This window comes from Apium graveolens, unplaced genomic scaffold (assembly GCF_009905375.1).
Source record: "Apium graveolens cultivar Ventura unplaced genomic scaffold, ASM990537v1 ctg4458, whole genome shotgun sequence".
Taxonomy (NCBI): Eukaryota; Viridiplantae; Streptophyta; class Magnoliopsida; order Apiales; family Apiaceae; genus Apium; species Apium graveolens.
In genome coordinates this window covers 55,507-75,586 of record NW_027418544.1, presented here as the reverse complement: position 1 = coordinate 75,586, position 20,080 = coordinate 55,507, and the positions used below count along the sequence as shown (strand labels likewise).

Below are 20,080 nucleotides of genomic sequence, written 5' to 3'. Positions count from 1 at the left end.
CATTTTCCTGTAGTTTATAAACCTTGGCATGAGTAATGGAGTGTTGACCTTGAATACTTTTAGTACTGAGAGTTGTGACTTTAAGTTGAGCTTGAAAGTCAGAGTTTGTCAACAACTCATCAGCTTTGGCAATATAATCTGACAGAACTTTTGAGCTTGGAATGAAATCAGATTCATTCCACTTCTTGGTCCATTCAACTCCTCTGTGTGTTTCTTCCCATGGAACATGAACATCTTGTTCAACAAACTTTTTAATCAATGCCTCCTTTCTAGGAATTTGAGCTGGAGTATTAACTGAAGCTGACTCTCTAGAACTTGCAAGAAACTCATCATCTTCTCACAATATAAGAGTGTGTGTGGCTGTAGGAGATTCTGGTACAACTTCATCTGTTTCTGTTGTGTATATGTTGTGTACTTGATAATTTCATAAACAAAACACCTTGGTAGATTTTACTTAGTGAAAATTTAGCACTCGACGGATAAGGATTATAGTCCCGACGGATAACTCATTTTAGTCCCGACGGATGATGACTTATTATCCATCGAGTGAGTAGCTTATGTATCAATAAGTCTGTAGCACATTTCTGCATACACATTGTTTAGAATCTGTAGTAGTACTTAAGTCATGTTGACTTTAACTAGATATGCAGAATAGGTTGATTAATTGTACATTGATGATGTCTTGTAATTCTGCATAAATGAAATGGAGTCAAGTGCCTGATTGCTACCTGACGGATAAACAAAAATGAATTCAACGGATGATCAACAACCCGACGGATGATCAATAACTCGACGGATGATCATAAACCCGACGGATAAAGAATTCAAATACCTGTTGACAGTGACAACACAGTCACATGCGTCGAGTGTATGTAAATGGAATGTGGTAGCCTATTCAACTGGGTTTTCGAGAACAAAGAAGCATTGCCATTTCCATGCTATTATGAAGATATTCAAAGATGCTGGAATAGAGTAATGAAGTAGCATTGTATTAGACTTGATAGTTTTTATTTTATTATCCTGTCTTATTACTTTGTAATCTTGGTGATATATAAACCAAGAAGCAGCAATAGCATAGTAACTAAGGATCGAAGTAACCAAGAGAGAAACATTTGTAAGCTGTATTCTGAGAATTTCTCTCATTCTTAGTTGTTATCATTTTGTAAGCAGCTGTGAGCTTTTTGCATACAGAGTTCTCTCGATATATATTATATATCTCTGGTAGAATCATTCAAATCCACCAGAAAGTTTTTAAAGACTCTTGTTTTTAATTACTTGTGTTTTGATTCATTTCAAGTTCCGCATTCTGCTAATCAATTCACACTTATATATATATTTGAGTTAGAACATTTTTATTAAAGAAAAAGTTTCAAGAATTCCATTCAACCCCCTTCTGTAATTCTTGTTACATTGTTAAGGGACTAACAGTTTCTACATCCAGAATTGGAGTGTTAAGAACTTCAACATTTAGTGGAGAAATGGGTGGAGTTGTCACTTGTCCTTGTGGTGCTTCCAGAAACAGGACAGATGGAATGATTAGCCTATGAAGGTCAATTTCAGGACTTAATCCTGAATCTTCAACTTGAACATTTTTTTTATAAGAGAGACATGAGGTGTGATCATTGTGTCTGGAACAGTGTCTTTAGCTTGAGGTGGAGGTGGCAAAGCTTCAATAACTATTGGTTCTTGTGAGATCAGAGATTCCTGATCCCCTTCCTCAGCTTCATTAGCATCCTCAGATTGAGGTTGTGCCATATGCCTTCTTGCTCTCATTTTCTTTGATCTGGACTTTTGTTGTGAAGGTGTTGCATGAGCAGCATCAGAACTTGAAGTTCTTTTCCTTTTTAAGATTCCAGAACCCTCAGCTTCAGTTTCCTTCTGAGGAGTTACCTTTTCAGCTGCTACCTCCTTCTGAAAAATTACATTTTCAGCTTCTACTATCACAGGTTCTGATGTATGAACCTGGACTTGCTCTCCTTCATCTGATTCATCCCTAAGAATCATCCTTCTTCTCCTTGGTGGAGATTTAGGAACAGATTTTGCTCTTGAAGGTTTGGGTCTAGATGTTGTAGCAGATGGTTGTGGTTGAGAAGATTGTGCAGGTTGGAAATAAGTTCTGATGGTAGGATGTGGTTGAGGTTGAGAAGATTGAGCTGGTTGAGTATTGGTTGTAGGTGATGATGGAGGTTGAGAGGGTGTAACTTCAGGATATATGGTACTGTATGTGAGAGGATCAGAATTTACTAAGAACTGTTTTACTGATTGAGGAATTTGGAGGGGTCTTAGTATAGTCTTCTTATTATCAGTAGATAATAAGTCTGTGAAAGCCCTTTTAGCAAGTTTAAAGGGTTGAATTGTCTCACTATAGTTTTGAGGCTTATCAGGACAACAAAAACTGTAAATTAATTGACAAAATCCAGCAAAGTACACAGTATTTGGGTCCTCATTCATCCTATCCCCAATAAAACCAAGAATAGCAGTAGCATAATCAAAGTGAGTTTGATTTAGAAGTGCATACCCTATTTGCTGACTGAGAATGGGAATGGCATCAAAGTTGGAGCATTTGTTGGCAAAAGCTCTGGTGATGCAGTCAAAGAAGTAGATCCACTCTTTTCTGATGTATGGCCTCTTCAGTTGTCCCAGCTTGGACATACCTTTCTCATAGCCAAGATTGGCTATCATACCTTGTAAAAGTGGATCCTCAATCTGAGCATTGAAAGTGCAATTTTCTGGTAAGTGCAAAGCTTGTCGAACTGTTGACAATGTTACCAGATGCTCTTCTTCCCCTGTTGTGAAAATGATACTTGGGGACCCAGCTTCACCACCATCATCATAAACACCACTCCTTCAAAACTCCAGTATTTGAGTTCCTGAGAGTAATTGTGGTTGGGTCAGAGCATACCCAATCTCAATTCGAGCCAGAAAGTCTTGTATAAAATGAAGATCTGATGGAGCATCACTTAATGAGAATAGCCATGTAATTGTTGGGGACGAACTTGGCTCCATTAAAGATGATGTCCTTGGGTGCCATTTCTGTAAGAAATTAAGTGAAAGTTGTGTGTACGAAAGATATTTGATAAAATGCCTGTAAGAAAAAGCTTCAGAGAATATTAGAGAGTGAGAGAGAATAAGAGAGATTAGAAAATAAGAATAGTAGGTAAAAAATTATAAAATCTTTTAACTCTCTTATTTATACACTCCACGTGATAATAGTCATTTTTGTGAAGCAGAACAGACTATTTACACCTGGCAGCATGGAAACAGTCAAAAAAGTAATGAGTAGGCACGGTAAACGTGCAGTAATTACTGCTCACATGCTGTTACCAAAACAAACACGCATCCCACAAACCAAATAATTATCACTATTTTTATCTCACTTAATTATTTTCTGACAAAATATAACCGTTACAATAATTACTAAAAATAAGCCAAGTAATTAAATAATGCCACGTAAGCATCAGAGTTTCCATCAGGATTTGCATCAGAACATGACTATTATCAGAATTTAACGGTCATCAGAACATGGCTTCTGTACTCAAAAAGTGAATGATTGTTCTGTGATTCTTCACACAAATACTGACTGGTTTCTTCAGAGTTTAATCATCAGAACTTTCATCAGAACTTGTCCTCAAAATTTATGCAAATAATACTTAACTATTTGTCAGAAATAACTTAATCACCACAGTAATTTTCATCATTCATATGGAGTGAGAGTGTGTGCATTTGCAAATGATCAGATAAAGATTAAAGTTTGATTAACTTCAGTATATCTTAGAAATAAGGCATAACAAAGAGAAGTGCTTAAAATCTGTCTTTAATTTTGAAGTCTACTATAGAATAAATTTATGCAAGAGTCCACCTCAACTGTTTGTGCTCATTTTATGCATCTATTGACATTCTTTTTACAGTGGCTTCTCAGTGTAAATGAGTCACAACTGCTATCAGAATTTATGCTATTATCAGAGTATTTCTCCAGTAATAAGAGAATGTGAAAAGTCACCAAGAAAAATTTATTTGCTTTTCTAATGCATATAACTTAATACCAGCAATGCACTTGGGTCTTCCCTTTCACATATTTACTCTAGATCTCAAAGGAGTACCTGACTTCAAATTTTCTTTTCTTTTGTTTTCTTCAGATAAGCGAGGCTTATCAAGCATGTAGTTCATCCTTAAGATTTACTAACATCAGAATTTGACAGATAAGAAACAATAATCTAGTTTGTGACTTAGTAATAAGATACACAAAGTAAATTTGACTAAGATCAAAATCAGAGTTTGCTTGTGTTATGGATTTCCACATAAACAACTAATTCAAACATGGGATACACAGTTTGTTAAAGACTACTAAGTCAGCATCTAACAAATAATCCTCATTGGATTGAATAGTCACAGAACATTTAAAACACTATCAGAGGATATAGAATCACATCAGATAACAATCAGTATTTAATATATTACAGTTTAAGCACATATTACATGGAGATAAGACAATCTGTAAACACTAATCATAAAGTATGATGCATGAGAACAAAAACTAAACAGATTTTGAGAAAGAACCTGAAACCATTCCAAGTTCATTTACCAGTCTTGTAAAAGTAGCTTCACATAGTGGTTTTGTGAAGATATCTGCTAGTTGTTGATCTGTTAGGACAAAATGCAATTCTACTGTACCTTCCATCACATGTTCCCTTATGAAATGGTACCTAATGCTGATGTGCTTTGTCATTGAGTGTTGAACTGGATTACCTGTCATAGCAATAACACTTTGATTATCACAGTAAATGGGTATTTTAGAAAATTCTAGCCCATAGTCCAGTAACTGATTCTTCATCCAAAGAATATGTGCACAACAGCTTCCTGCAGCAATATATTCTGCTTCTGCAGTTGATTTGGAAATTGATTTCTGTTTCTTGCTAAACCAATAAACCAATCTGCCTCTAAAAAATTGGCAGCTTCCACTAGTGTTTTTCCTGTCTATTTTGCATCCTGCAAAATCTGCATCTGAGTAACCTATTAGCTTAAAATCTGATTCCCTAGGATACCACAATCCTAGATCAGCTGTACCCTTAAGGTACTTGAAAATTCTTTTCACATCTATCATATGAGGTTATCTTGGATCAGCCTGAAATCTTGCACAAAGACAGGTAGCATACATGATATCAGGTCTACTTCCAGTTAAATAGAGTAAAGATCCAATCATACCTCTGTAGTTAGTAATATCTACTAATGCTCCAGTATCTTTATCTAACTTAGTTGCAGTGGCCATGGGAGTGGATGCTGTTGAACAGTCTTGCATTCCAAATTTCTTGAGTAAATTTCTTGTGTACTTAGATTGATTTATGAAAGTACCTTCTTCAGTTTGCTTGACTTGAAGTCCCATAAAATAGCTAAGTTCTCCCATCATACTCATTTGATATCTTGACTGCATTAGCTTTGAAAATCTTTCAAAAAGTTTTGTATTTGTAGAGCCAAAGATGATATCATCAACATATATCTATACCAAAAGTAAGTTCTTTCCATGATTGAGGTAGAACAGAGTTTTATCAATTGTGCCTCTGGTGAATCCACTTTCCAGAAGGAATTGAGCTAAAGTCTCATACCATGCTCTTGGAGTTTGCTTAAGGCCATAAAGTGCTTTATCAAGTCTGTAGACATGATTAGGAAATTTTGGATCTATAAATCCCGGAGGTTGTTCAACATATACCTCTTCTTCTAATTTTCCATTGAGAAAAGCACTTTAAACTTCTTGTGAGCAGCATAAGCCAAAAAGATTCTTATGGCTTCTAATCTAGCAACTGGAGCAAATGTTTCATCATAGTCAATACCCTCCTGTTGAGAGTAACCTTTAGCAACCAGCCTTGCTTTGTTTCTTGTAATTATGCCATCACTGTCATATTTATTTCTGAACACCCATTTTGTGCCAACAATGGATCTGTTCTTTGGTCTTGGCACTACGGTCCAGACTTTATTTCTTTCAAATTCATTTAACTCTTCCTGCATTGCTTGCACCCAATCAGCATCTTGAAGAGCTTCTTCCACTTTCTTTGGTTCAGTCTGAGATAGAAAGGAATGATAGAGACATTCATTTGATGTTGTTGTTCTAGTTCTTACACCTGCTTCAGGATCTCCAATTATTAAGTCAGGTGTGTGTGATTTAGTCCACTTCCTTGCAGATGGAAGTTGATCTCTAGAACTGGATCCTCCCCCATGATCTATGCTGTCTCCATCAGCATTTTCTGATGCTCCCCCTGAAGTTATGCTATCTGAAATTTCAGAATTTGAGTTGTATGCTTTAGGAATTGAAGAATCAGAGTTTCCAGAATTATCAGAATTTGGCTCATCAGAACTTGATGAATCAGAACTTGAAGAGCCAGTGACAGGTTCTGATGCTTCTTGAGAGTCTTGAGATGTGGTAGGACCATTAACTTGCTCCCCCTGAACAGGTGCATTTTCCTTTGGAGTAATTACCACAGTTTCAATGACATTAGAATTTAACCAGTCAGAACTTACAAAATCAGGACTTAGGTCATCAGAATTTACAGAATCAGAATTTAAATCTTAATTTTCAAATCTCAGCTGATCATGATCATTGAAATCTTCAAGTCCAGTTATCTTTTTATCATAAAAAGATACATTGATAGATTCCATGACAACCCTTGTTCTTAAATTGTAGACTCTGAAGGCTTTTGTGGAAAGTGGATATCCAATAAAAATTCCTTCATCAGCTTTTAGATCAAATTTTGACAGCTGTTCAGGATGAGTCTTAAGAACAAAACACTTGCATCCAAATACTTGAAAGTATTTCAGATTTGGTTTCTTTATCTTCACCATCTCATATGGTGTTTTTCCATGCTTGTTTATGAGTGTAGCATTCTGTGTAAAACAAGCAGTCTGCACAGCTTCGGCCCAAAAATAGGTTGTTAGCTTTTCTTGATCAAGCATAGTTCATGCAGCTTCAATAAGAGTCCTGTTCTTTCTTTCTACAACTCCATTCTGCTGTGGAGTCCCAGGTGCAGAAATTTCCTACTTTATTCCATGCTCTTTGCAGAACTCTCCCATGATTGAATTCTTGAACTCAGTGGCATTATCACTTCTTATTATTTTAACAGAATCTTAGACCAACTTATCCAGCTGTCTAACATGATCAGTTAGAGTAGATGCAGTTTCATTCTTCTTGTGCAAGAAATACACCCAAGTGTATCTTCTGAACTCATCCACTATAACCATAGCATATTTCTTCTTTGTAATGGACATGACATTGACTGGACCAAATAGATCAACATGCAGTAAGTGATAAGGATCAAGAATTGAGGATTCAGTTTTGCTTTTGAATGAAGATTTTATTTGTTTTGCCTTTTGACAAGAGGCACAAAGACCATCAGGAGCAAATACTGATTTTGGCAGTCCTCTCACAAGATCTTTCTTTACTAGCTCATTTATGTTGTTGAAATTTAAATGAGAGAGTCTCTTGTGCCAATTCCAGCTTTCTTCAATTGATGCTCTGCTTAACAAACAGATTGCAGAACCATCAGAGTTTGTTGAAAGTCTAGCTTCATATATGTTACCATGTCTGTAACCTTTCAGAACCACTTTGCCTGTATAATTACTTACAACTTCACAGTGTTCTTCAATGAAATCCACATGATAACCTTTGTCACATAGTTGACTCACACTTAGCAGATTGTGTTTACGTCCTGAGACAAGAGCTACCGATTCAATGATGACATTCCCAAGATTGATATTACCATATCCCAGAGTTTTTCCCATGTTGCCATCTCCATAAGAAACTCCTGGGCCAGCTTTCTCCACAAAGTCTGATAGCAGGGCTTTATGTCCAGTCATATGTCCTAAACATCCACTGTCCAGAACTAAAATGTTTTTCCTGTTGCCCTGCAATCACAAAGACCACTATTGGTTAGTTTTAAGGACCCAAACTTGCTTGGATCCTTTGGCCTTTTTAAGTTTGTTAGCATTTGCAGCGGATTTTGTTTCAGTGTTTATGCTAACATACTTTTTATCAGACTTTATTACAGAATTTACACTAGAAGGAATTACACTAACTTTATTTAAAGAAGGTTTTATTTGATAATAATGATAGTACAAACTATGATATTCCTTACAAGTATAAATGGAATGCCATAAACTACCACAATGAAAACAAGGATTTTATTGTTTAAACCTAACATACAGACTCTTAACTCCTGATCTAGGAGGTAAAGAGTTTATATCTTTATTTTTCCTGCAAAAAGAAGCAATATGGTTAGAGTTTCCATAATTATAGCATTTCTTTCTAGGAGCATTAGGAACAGGCATATAATTATTGCTTTTATTCACACATTCCTTTCCATTCCTATTTTTACTAGCTTCCTTGACCTTGTTCACATTTCTAATCTCTTTCAGCTTATGCTTAAGCTGCTTTTTTGTCATTAAACCTATGTTTACTGAAGTTGGTTTGTCCTATTTTAATTTGTCAGAAGTTGACTTTTCTTTGACTTCTGTCTTAGAGTCTTTCATCTTTTCAGAATCAGACACATCAGTTTTTGCTACAAATTTAACAGGATTTACTTATGGATTTCTATAGTTAATTTGTTTCAATATCTTGGTGTGTGGTGATTGATTGATATCCTAGTATTGGTTATGCTTATTCGTCTTATGTTCGTAGCTAACATATAAGATAGCGTGTTAATCTCTATTGAAGCGATAGTGAATATTGAGGTTTAGAACTTGTCATGCTAGCATAGGTTCATGTATAATTGTTTTGCATGATTCGTAGTTAATTTTAACCGCCTATAGAAACTCGCATGACCAAGAAAGCTGCAAACTCCCTTAACAGAAATTGGCGAAGACAGATTTTCAATGACCCCACCTTGGCTTTGTCCACCTTAAGACCTTTACTAGAGACCTTGTGACCAAGAATAATGCCCTGTCGCACCATAAAGTGATATTTTTCCCAGTTGAGAACCAGATTGATCTCAACACACCTTTTGATAATGTCGCCAAGATTCTTCAAGCGCTCATGAAATGAATCTCCAAATACAAAGAAGTCATCCATGAACACCTCCACATTCTGACCTATCATGTCAGAGAAGATAGCCATCACGCATCTCTGAAATGTGGCCAGTGCTCCACACAGACCAAAAGAAACTCTTCTAAAGGCAAAAGTACCAAATGGACAAGTGAAGGTAGTCTTTTCCTGATCTTCTGGAGCGATACAAATCTGATTATAGCCCGAATAGCCATCCAGAAGACAGTAGTACTCATGCCTAGCCAATCTGTCAAGCATCTGATCAATAAAAGGCAGAGGGAAGTGATCCTTTCTCGTGGCCTTGTTCAGCTTCCTGTAGTCCATGCAAACTCTCCACCCCGTGACTGTTCGAGTAGAAATGAGCTCATTCCTCTCATTAGCAACAACGGTTATACCTCCTTTCTTTGGTACACACTGAACTGGACTCACCAAATAACTGTCAAAAATGGGATAGATGATTCCTGCATCCAGCCATTTGAGAATTTCCTTCTTCACAACTTCTTCATGATCGGATTGAGCCTTCTTTGTTGCTCAATAGTAGGCTTGCTACCTTCCTCTAGCAGAATTTTATGCATGCAATAAGAAGGGCTGATTTTCTTAATATCTGTTATCGTCCATCCAATTGTCGATTTGAACTCTCACAGAATTCTTAAGAGTTTTTCTTCATCACTACCTGAAAGGTCAGATGCAATAATAACAGGAAAAGTAGATGCATCACCTAAAAATGCATACCTTAAGTGTTCAGGCAATGGTTTAAGCTCAAGTGTAGGAGCTTCCTCAATAGATGGCTTGAGGCACTTTGGAGATTTGTTCAGCTCCTCCATTCCAAGAGATTCAAAAGGCATATCCATCTTCCACTTTCAGGGAGAAGCATTCAAATATTGCCACTGCTCATCACCTTCATCATCTTCACTATCGGAATTCCCCAACAAGGCCTTTTCTAAGGCATCAGACCTTAGCAATTGATCAAGTTCTGAAGTAACCACAGAATCGACCAGCTCCACCTTTAAGCACTCCTCATTTTCCATAGGGAATTTCATGGCATTGAATACATTAAAAGTTACATCCTGATCTAGCACTCGCATGGTGAGCTCACCCTTCTGCACATCTATCAAGGTTCGGCCAGTAGCCAAAAAAGGTCTTCCCAAGATTATGGGAATCTTCTTATCCTCCTCGAAATCAAGAATTAAAAAATTAGCACGAAAGATGAGTTTATCCACCTTGACCAAGACATCCTCTACAATGCCCCGTGGATGTGTAATAGAACGGTCGGCCAACTGCAAGGTCATATAAGTCGGCTTTAGATCAGGTAAGTCCAACTTCTTGAAGATTGACAAAGGCATCATATTAATGCTGGCCCCCAAGTCACATAAGCATTTGTCAAATGACACTTTTCCAATGGTGCAAGGAATAGTGAAGCTTCCAGGATCTTTAAGCTTCGGAGGCAACTTCTGTTACAGCACAGCACTGCATTCCTCTGTGAGAGCAATGGTCTCTAAGTCATCAAGCTTCACCTTCCAAGAAAGTAAACCTTTCATAAACTTCGCATAACAAGGCATCTGTTCAAGAGCTTCAGTGAAAGGTATGTTGATATGAAGTTTCTTGAACACCTCCAGAAACTTCTCAAACTGCTTATCCATCTTTTTCTTCTACAGCCTCTTAGGAAAGGGAGGTGGAGGATAGATCTGTTTCTCCCCTGTATTACCCTCGGGAGGAGTGTGTTCAACAGTAGTCTTCCTTGATTCTACTTCTGCTTCCTTCTGCACTTCTTCTTCAGCCACAGCTTCTTCATCCGAAACTTGAGAGTGTTCGGGAATTTCAACCTTCCCAGACCTCAATATAATTGCCTTTACCTGCTCCTTAGCTTCCCTCTTTCCTGGTACTTCAGTGTCACTAGGGAGTGTACCAGGTTAACAATTTAGCAAGGCATTGGCAATTTTCCCAATTTGATTTTCCAAGGTCTTGATAGAAACCACTTGGCTCTTGCACATGAGCCTCAACTCCTACAATTCAGATTTTTCATTAGACTTTTACAGCTGGAGTTGTTGTCTTGGTGCATATTGCGGTTTCTGAAAACCAGGAGGGTTGTACTATTTTGCTGGATACTGCTGATAAGGCTGCTGAACCGCATTCTGAGTATTGCTCCAGCTAAAGTTAGGATGATTGCGGTTCTTAGGATGATAGGTGGATGGCACAGGTTGCTGCGACCTCTGAAAGTTGCTCACAAACTGAGCCGGTTCACTAGAAATAACACACTACTCCGTCTCATGGGCACCATCACAAAGCTCACAGACACTAGTGATTTGATTAACTCCATAATTAGCCAAAGAATCCACCTTCATCGTCAAAGCCTTAAGCTGAGCAGCTATAGCAATAACTGCATCTAAATCCAGAATTCCTGCTACCTTGCCCTGAGATAGTCTCTGAGTAGGATTCTGGTATTCATTAGCAGCCATCAGTTTAATTAATTCATAATCTTCATCGTAGCTTTTAGCCCACAAGGCTCCTCCTGATGCTGCATCAAGCATGGGTCTAGAAGTAGCACCCAATCCGTTATAGAAACAATTAATGATCATCCAGTCAGGCATCCCATAACGAGGCCACTTCCTAAGCATCTCCTTATAACGATCCCAAGCCTCACATAAAGATTCTCCAGATTTCTGAGCAAATTGAGTAAGTGCGTTTCTGATTGCAGTAGTCTTCGCCATAGGAAAGAATTTAGTTAAGAACTTTTGAGTAAGATCCGCCCATTTGGTGATAGACCCTGGTGGTAGAGAATGTAACCAACACTTAGCTTTATCCAGCAGAGAGAATGGAAAAGCCTCAATTTAATAGCATCTTCAGAAACTCCATTGAACTTGAAAGTGTCACAGATCTCGATGAAATCTCTTATGTGCATGTTGGGGTCTTTTGTCGGAGAACCCCCAAACTGAACTGAGTTATGTATCATCTGACTTGTGCTCAACTTGATCTCAACAGTATTAGCCGAGATGGCTGATCGAACAATGCTAGACTGAATATCATTGATATTCGGTTGAGAATTGTCCATCAAAGCCTTTGGATTTACTTCTGGTTCTCCCATTGCAATAAGAACCTCTTCTTCTTTCTCGACTAAGATCTCTTCTTCAATTTTCTCCTCGACTACAACTTCTTCCTCAGCTTGATCCAGTGTTCTCTTACGAGATCGAGAACGCGTATGCATACACGCTCTCTAGAGTACCTGAAACACAACAAGGAATTTAATAAGTAACAATGTTCGAGTCACTGAACTTTAACGACCAATGATGACAAACACATAAACTGAAAATTAACACTGAAGTTCTCGGCAGCGGCGCCAAAAACTTGTTAAGGCTAGAACACGCGCTAATATTCACGCAAGTATACGCGATCACAAGTAATATAGAATAAATTCTAGTTCATTCCCACAGGGACTGCTTTAGGTTAATTTTAATCAATATATTTATGCAACAATGGTATGGTTATTATCCAATGCTAAGATGAATAACAAATTGAGGTTGTTTTATAACTAAGATTAACTAAGAAATTATACTAAAGAACATTAATTAAGAGAGTAAAGAGAGTTCAATACTATATGACACAAACATGGGATTCTAACTTCATTAAATACTTCATTCAATAGCCTTTTCGTTCTTAACCTTAGCATACAATGGTGATGACACTAATCAGATAACACAAAACTGATAAACACCAACTTTCATTGTATGAATACCATACTACTAGACATCCACAAAAGAGATAGAAGCTGAATAGACACCAATTATATTGAGACCCTATTTGTCTATAGAATTTGACAATATAACAGTTTAATGCACAACTTATCTATCATGATTACATAGGGCAAGTAAGATGGTTAAAATTACCTAAGAATCATGCATAACAAATACATGAACCTATGCTATCATGGCAAGTTCTAAACCCTTAAATTCACTTTCGCTTCATTAAAGATTAACACACTATCTTATAAGTTCGCGACGCTCATAAGACAAATAAGCACAACCAATACTAGGTTATCATACAATCACCACACACTAAGGCATCGAAACAAATTAACTAAAGAAATCCATAAATAAATCTGTTAGAACCCCACGATAACGATTAGCCCATAATCAGACTCATCATCAACATGGGTTCCGATGAAAGCATGGTATAATAAACATAGTATTTATACTAAATAAATAATAAAACAAGTACACAACAAGAGTATAGGTTCACGAATAAGAAAACTAGCATCCAAAGTTATAAATTAAAATGAAGAATCACAAGTATAAACTAGATCCTCTTCGCCTTGGTTGAATTGTGTTCTACGGTCTTCTTACACCTTCTCCTTAAGCTCGGGAACGTCTCGTTATGAAAAACGAACATAAGTTATGTTTATATAGAAGCCCATGCAGAGTAGAAGTCCATCAATTAAAATCACAAGGGAATCAAGATTCTTTTATCTCGACCTGGCACGACCGCGCGCTTGACCATCGCGGGCGCGCTGTACTTCTGCCATCCTGGCGCGGGCACGCACTTCTACAGCGTGGGCACGCTGACTCTCTAGATAATTTTCTAACTTCTTCTTTTCTTGCTGATTTGAGTTGGTCTTTTCACAAGCTTTTATTCTAGACACCATCCTAATCCCATATTAGCATCAAAATAATGCCAATTCACATGTATTCCTGTTAAATGCCTGAAATGCAAAAATACTACACAACACGTTAAAAACACCAACAACTCAAGTATAAAACACCAATTCAAATATTTACGGAGCGGTATAAAGTGACATAAATGCCACTCAACACTGGAGCAACAATCAGAATGTGGTGCAACAGCCATATGAGCAGTATACAGCAAAGCACTTGAACCCTCCTAGTTTTTAACAACCGTAATATGCACCAAGACAACAACTCTAACTTTACCATATGAAATTACAAGTCAATATAATGAAAAATCTGAATTGGAGGAGTTGAGGCTCATGTGCAAGAGCCAAGCGGTTTCTATCAAGACTCTAGAGAATCAAATTGGGCAGATTTCCAATGCTTTGTTGAATCGAGCACCAGGAATGCTTCCTAGTGATACAGAAGCCAATCCAGGAAAGAGGGAAGTTAAAGAACAGGTGAACGCCATCACCTTGAGGTCCGAAAAGGTCGAAAGCCCCCAATTTTAGCAAGATGAAGATTCTGAAAGTTCTGTTCAGAATACAGGTGCATCTGCACCTTTGCCAAATCTAAAAGATGAGATTGTAGCTGAAAAAGTGGTGCAGAAGGATGCATAAGTGGAATCAAGGAAGAAAACTATGAAACACACTCCTTCTGAGGGTAATACAGGGGAGAAACAGGTCTATCCTCCACCTCCTTTTCCTAAGAGGCTATAGAAGCAGAAGTTGGATAAGCAATTTGCTAAGTTTCTGGAGGTGTTCAAGAAACTTTATATCAACATACCTTTCGATGAAGCTCTTGAACAGATGCCTAGCTATGAGAAGTTTATGAAAGGTATTAGCTCTCATTAGGTGAAGCTCGATGACTTAGAGACCGTTGCTCTTACGGAGGAATGCAGTGTTGTGCTGCAACAGAAGTTGCCTCCGAAGCTTAAAGATCCTGAAAGCTTCACTATTCCTTGCACCATCAGAAACTTGTCTTCTGACAAGTATTTATGTGACTTGGGAGCTTGCATCAATTTGATGCCCTTGTTTATCTTTAAGAAGCTTGGTCTACCTGATCCGAAACTGACATACATGTCATTGCAACTAGCTGATCGTTTCATCGTTTATCCACGAGGAATAGTGGAGGATATCTTGGTTAAGGTGGATAAGCTCATCTTCCCTGCTGATTTTGTAATTCTAGACTTTGAGGAAGATAAGAAGATTCCCATCATCTTGGGAAGACCATTCTTGGCTACAGGCCGAACTATGATTGATGTGTAAAAAGGAGAGCTTACGATGAAGGTTCAAGATAAGAAGGTCACTTCTAGTGTGTTCAAGGCAATAAAGTCACCCACAGATAAAGAGCAGTGCTTTAAAGTAGAGTGGGTCGAATCTGTCATAAATTCGGAGCTTGAGCAATTGCCAAAGTCGAATACCTTAGAGAGAGCCTTAATGGGGGGATCAGTTATTGAAAATGAAGAAGGAGCAGAGCGACTACAGGTTTTGAATGCACCTCCGTGGAAGAGGAAGTTGGATATGCCATTCGATTCTCTTGGGTTAGCAGAGCTAAAAATTTCTCAGGAGCGTCTTGAACCGTCGATTGAAGAAGCTCCCACACTTGAGCTCAACCCACTGCCTGATCACTTGAGCTATGCATTCTTAGGTGCATCCCATGACAAGGGGTTAAAATATATCTATAATAATCTAAAGGGTGAATGGTCGGTTCCTCCCATGCTTATAGAGGGTCCCTCGCGTGCACCACAGATAGTTGATTGGTTTGGTCTTGGTGATACGCAGTATAGAAGGTCGATTCGCCGTATTGAGGCCATGCATGACATTCACTGGCGTTTTTCTGAAGATTTGACACACACTCTCGGTACTGTTTTCCGAGACACTGGTGTCGAGGTTGATTGGCCACCTGATCCCCAACCCGGAGAGGGTGATCCTCCCGCTAACTAGGTATGCCTTGTATCCTTATTATTACTTTCAATGATGACATTGAAAATTTTAAGTTCGGGGGTGATAATGTAAGGATTAGTTTGTGTGTGTGTCCATATAAATTCATCTAGATTCATGTTGCTAAATCATGTCCTTGTACATGAACGAAACCTTATCTGAATAGGACATTCAGAAATGCAGAATCAATTGCAGACACTTGACTTGGTTTAGAAATTCTTCCTCTCCCTCTTCTTCCTCTAGCTCTTGTAGTTCTTCCACCTCTTTTTCCTCTTCCTTTAGAAGTGTTTGCTTCATCTTCAATTTGAGCCATTAACTCCTTCTGTTGCATAACTACTTCTTCAGTTGTTAGATCAGGAAATTTTTCAGTTATCAATCCAAGAGCACTCCTAGCATTCTTTTGCTCAAACCTTTTATCTTTGTAATACAGAACAGTGTCTTCACCTGTTTCCTTGTGTCTATAAGGAAAGAATAATCCTTTAGCATCTGCTAAGTTAGAGATTGTAACATCACCAGTTTCAGAAGCATCAACATTAGACTTGTGCTTAACTCCATGAGCACCAATAGACTTTTCTTGTCCTAAAAAACCAGATCTTTTATAATATTGAGGTTGTTGAGCAATAGGAGCAATTTGAACATTTGCAACCGGATTTTTATCACCATCACCATCAGTATCTTTATCTTTCAACTAAATAGAGTCAGGTGTACATTTTGTGACAGCTATCTTCTCCCCCTTTTGGCATCAGTATTTGAAAGAAAAGAAAACATAGCATCCAGTTTATTAGCCATTAAAGACACTTTATCTTCCATGGAAGAAAATCGAGAATCCATGCTTTGTTGAGATTGAACCACGGCTTTAACAGCCTTTTTCACACTTATGAGTTCAGCTAAAGTAAGTGGATTAATCATAAATGCATCAATCTTGTTCTGTAAACTACTATGAGATTTCTTCATATCAGTAAGTTCAGAGAGAATTCCTTTCACAGAAATGGTAGAGGCCTTAAGATGCAGTTTAAGTTCAGGGTTTTGAAGTTCATCATAGGCCCTGTGAACATGTTGTATACCAACAACTGAGGAGATAGAAGTATTTGCCTCTCTCCATGTAAAATCCCATTCACTCTGTCGAAAATGCTCAGTATCAGCATTGTAATAAGAAGAATCAGCATTCAGAGACGGAACTACTAAAGGGCTTACCTGGGCTCAAGCCCAGGAAGAATTTAAAAAAAATAGTAGTTATATGTATAGTAGTAGAGCAGCCCATTTATAAAATTGGCCCAGTCTAAAAATATTTTGCCTAGCCCATTAACTTTATAAACTCCAAACACAAATAAGTAGTCAGTATTTTGAAGTCTACCAGAGCAAAAGAATAATAACAAGTCTTAGTAAGGACTTCATTCATTTACTCTCTTTCCGGGCTAAAGACTTGTCAAGCCCACCCCACTCTATATTCCTGGTTCCGTCCCTGTCAGCATTGAAATGTGAAGAAGAACCAACATTGGACTTCTTAGATGCATCAATAGCAATCTTAAGCTGAGCTGTGTCAGAATCATCATGATCACTATCTTCATCAGAATCAGAGCTAGACAGACCCTCAGAAGAATTTGCAGAGCTAGGCAGAATTGCTTTGCCTTTAAGAGGATCCTTAGCAATAGGTGTCTGTTCCTGATGAGATCCTGAAATATAAAACAAAGTAACACCTAAATCTCTCTTTTCTTTTCAAGTGATCTCATCACTTCTCCCACAATATAATACTTTTAGGAGTAATATTTTTCTCACAGAAGAAAGTTTATAAGTAAAGAAACACTTATAAAATTCTTTTCTCAAAGCTACCTCTCCTTTTGCCAGTACAGGAGACTTCCACTCAAAATTTAATTTTCTCACATAGTATTTTCACACAGTCTCACAGAAAAGCACAATCACACATTTTGCAAAGAAATAAGAGATGGCTGAGATGAGTAGTATACTTGTCATATAAATAGAGGTAACTAAACCAAGAGACTATTAATAATCATACAAACATTGAGAACAACAGAGGAAAATAAGCAATACCTGAAGGTGAGTCCTCAAGTGGAAGTGATGATAGTGGAGGAACAAACAACACATCATGATGCTTTAACAAGCTAGTCAGCAACAAGGAATCATCAGTAGAAGTTGTTTGAATGGAAATTTTATCAACATCGGGATTTGTTTTAGCATCAGGATTTAATTTGTTAGGAGAATGAACTAGGCCAACATCAGTACTTTGAACTGATGGTTCTTGTGGGGCCTGAGGAATATGAGCTGCTTCAGCAAGAAGTGATGAAGGTTCTTGTGTACTCTCCTCAAACATAAGATCATTAATAACTGTATCCACTTTTGACAATACATCCTGATGAGCCTTCTTTTCTTGCAGCCGCTGTTCAGAATTAGCAAGAAAATCACCTTGAGCAAAATAAACGATAATTTGTGCAGCCTCTTTGTCTGCATCTTCCCTTTAAGAAAATGATTCTTGTGTGACTAGATGTGTCTCAGTTGTTAAATCCCTTTGAGACTTAGGTTCTTGTAGACTGACATCCATAACAGAGGACTGGCATCTGATTGCGGCACTCATATGCATGATGTCCCTTCATATTGCACTTGTAACACACAGAATTAGCTTTGCAAATCCCAAAATATTTTCTGCCACAAAACTTGCAATCTGGCATTGGTGGATGATTCGGCCTCTGCTGATCTAAATTCTGAAAATGGTTGCCTTGTCCTCCATTTCTTGATTGTGGTTTCTAGAATCCCACATTCCTATTACCCTGAAATCCTGGCCTTTTGTTGAAACGGCCCTGAAAATTACTTGGCTGCTGACCTCCTTCTGAGGTTTCTATTTTCCTTTTCTTCCCATCCTTTCCTTTCTGAGACATGTCACTCCTACTTTCGATCACCATTGCTTTCTGAACCACTGCCACATATGAAGTCAATTCAAACATGACAACTCTGTTTTGAATCCAAAACTTCAATCCCTGTTCAAAACTTTTTGCTTTCTTCTCATCTGTGTCAACCTGATCTGGCACAAAGCTTGCTAACTCAGTAAACTTAGCCTCATACTCAGCCACAGTAAGATCACCCTGGGTCAGGTTCAAGAATTTGATCTCCATTTGGTTCTTCATATACCTTGGGAAATACTTCTCCAGGAACAGCTCTGTGAATCTCTCCCAAGTTATAAACTCACCTCCTTCCAATGCTCGCGTGGATTCCCACCAATAGCTCGCCTCACCCTTTAGAAAGTAGCTTGCAAACTTGGTCTTCTGTTCAGTCCCTGCTCCGACTAATTCAAAAGCCTTTTCCATTTCCTTGAGCCATGCATTGGCTTCCACGGGATCAACACTTCCCTTGAACTCAGGTGGCTTCACAGCTTGAAATTGCTTAAAAGTGACTGCAGGTGGTGTTGCTGCTTGCTGTTGTTATTACTGTTGCTGATGTTGTTGCTGCGTAAGATGTAACATCTGCTGCTGTATCAGTCCCAACATTTGGACAATCGCTGGATCCATCCGACTCTCGGTACGATCCTCTCCTGAATTATTCCTTCTCTTCGGTGCCATTATTCTGGTAAGAAAACAAGCAACTTATATAATAATCTGTCAAGCATTGTGTCAAATATGTAGCAATTCTTTAGCATATCAAAATTCTCAAACATTATCTCTTCTCAAAATATCATAAAATTGCTACCATATTAACACAAGCAACATGATTATCACATAATCCTGCTTATTATCTTGAGAATAACAACACAAAGAAAATTTATTCAGAATTATCCAAACCTTTTAAATCCTTGCTCGAAATCTCAAATAAACCAACAAACAATGTATAGGATTGCAACACAACCTTCCAACCTCTCTTCCAACGCTTCTTACCATTCTCAAAACCAACAAAATAGCAGGGCAATAACACAAAGGTCTAAGGCTAAACGCAAAACAGGAAACCTAAACAACTTAACTATAACCCATCCCAATAACCTAAAATTAACCCTATAAGAGCTAAACTACACGCACCTATCTTATGTGATCTTCCTATGACTCACATATGACAATCCTAAGCCTATTTCAGTGACCATAACCTGTAGTTCTGATACCAACCCGTGACGCCCTCCAAACCCGGGGTCTAGATTTGGGAGTCACTTGCCACTAAATTATAATAAAATAATCATAGCGGAATAATATAATAAATATGACCCCTTGTATGCACTGGATCGATCACAGGTTATAGTATGGTACATGCACTAATACAAACCAACTGTTATTACAAATCATAAGTCTAATTAGTTTTATAACTTATTTAAATTTTATTACAAACCTTTATACTATTCAAGCGTCCCACACTATCTACCTGGAAAACACACCAAACTATTTACAAGCACTTGACCTCTAATCAAACTTGGAACTCAAGCCTGCTCCGGTTTAGCTGAAAGATTAGATTAATAAACAAGT

General features: G+C 37.9%; 1 non-coding gene across 1 annotated transcript; it reads left to right on the top strand.

Moving 5' to 3' along the window:
• Positions 1-11,611: 11,611 nt before the first annotated feature.
• Positions 11,612-11,718, top strand: LOC141701856 (small nucleolar RNA R71). The gene has a single exon (XR_012566926.1). It is a non-coding gene; the product is annotated as a small nucleolar RNA R71 (small nucleolar RNA).
• Positions 11,719-20,080: the final 8,362 nt, after the last annotated feature.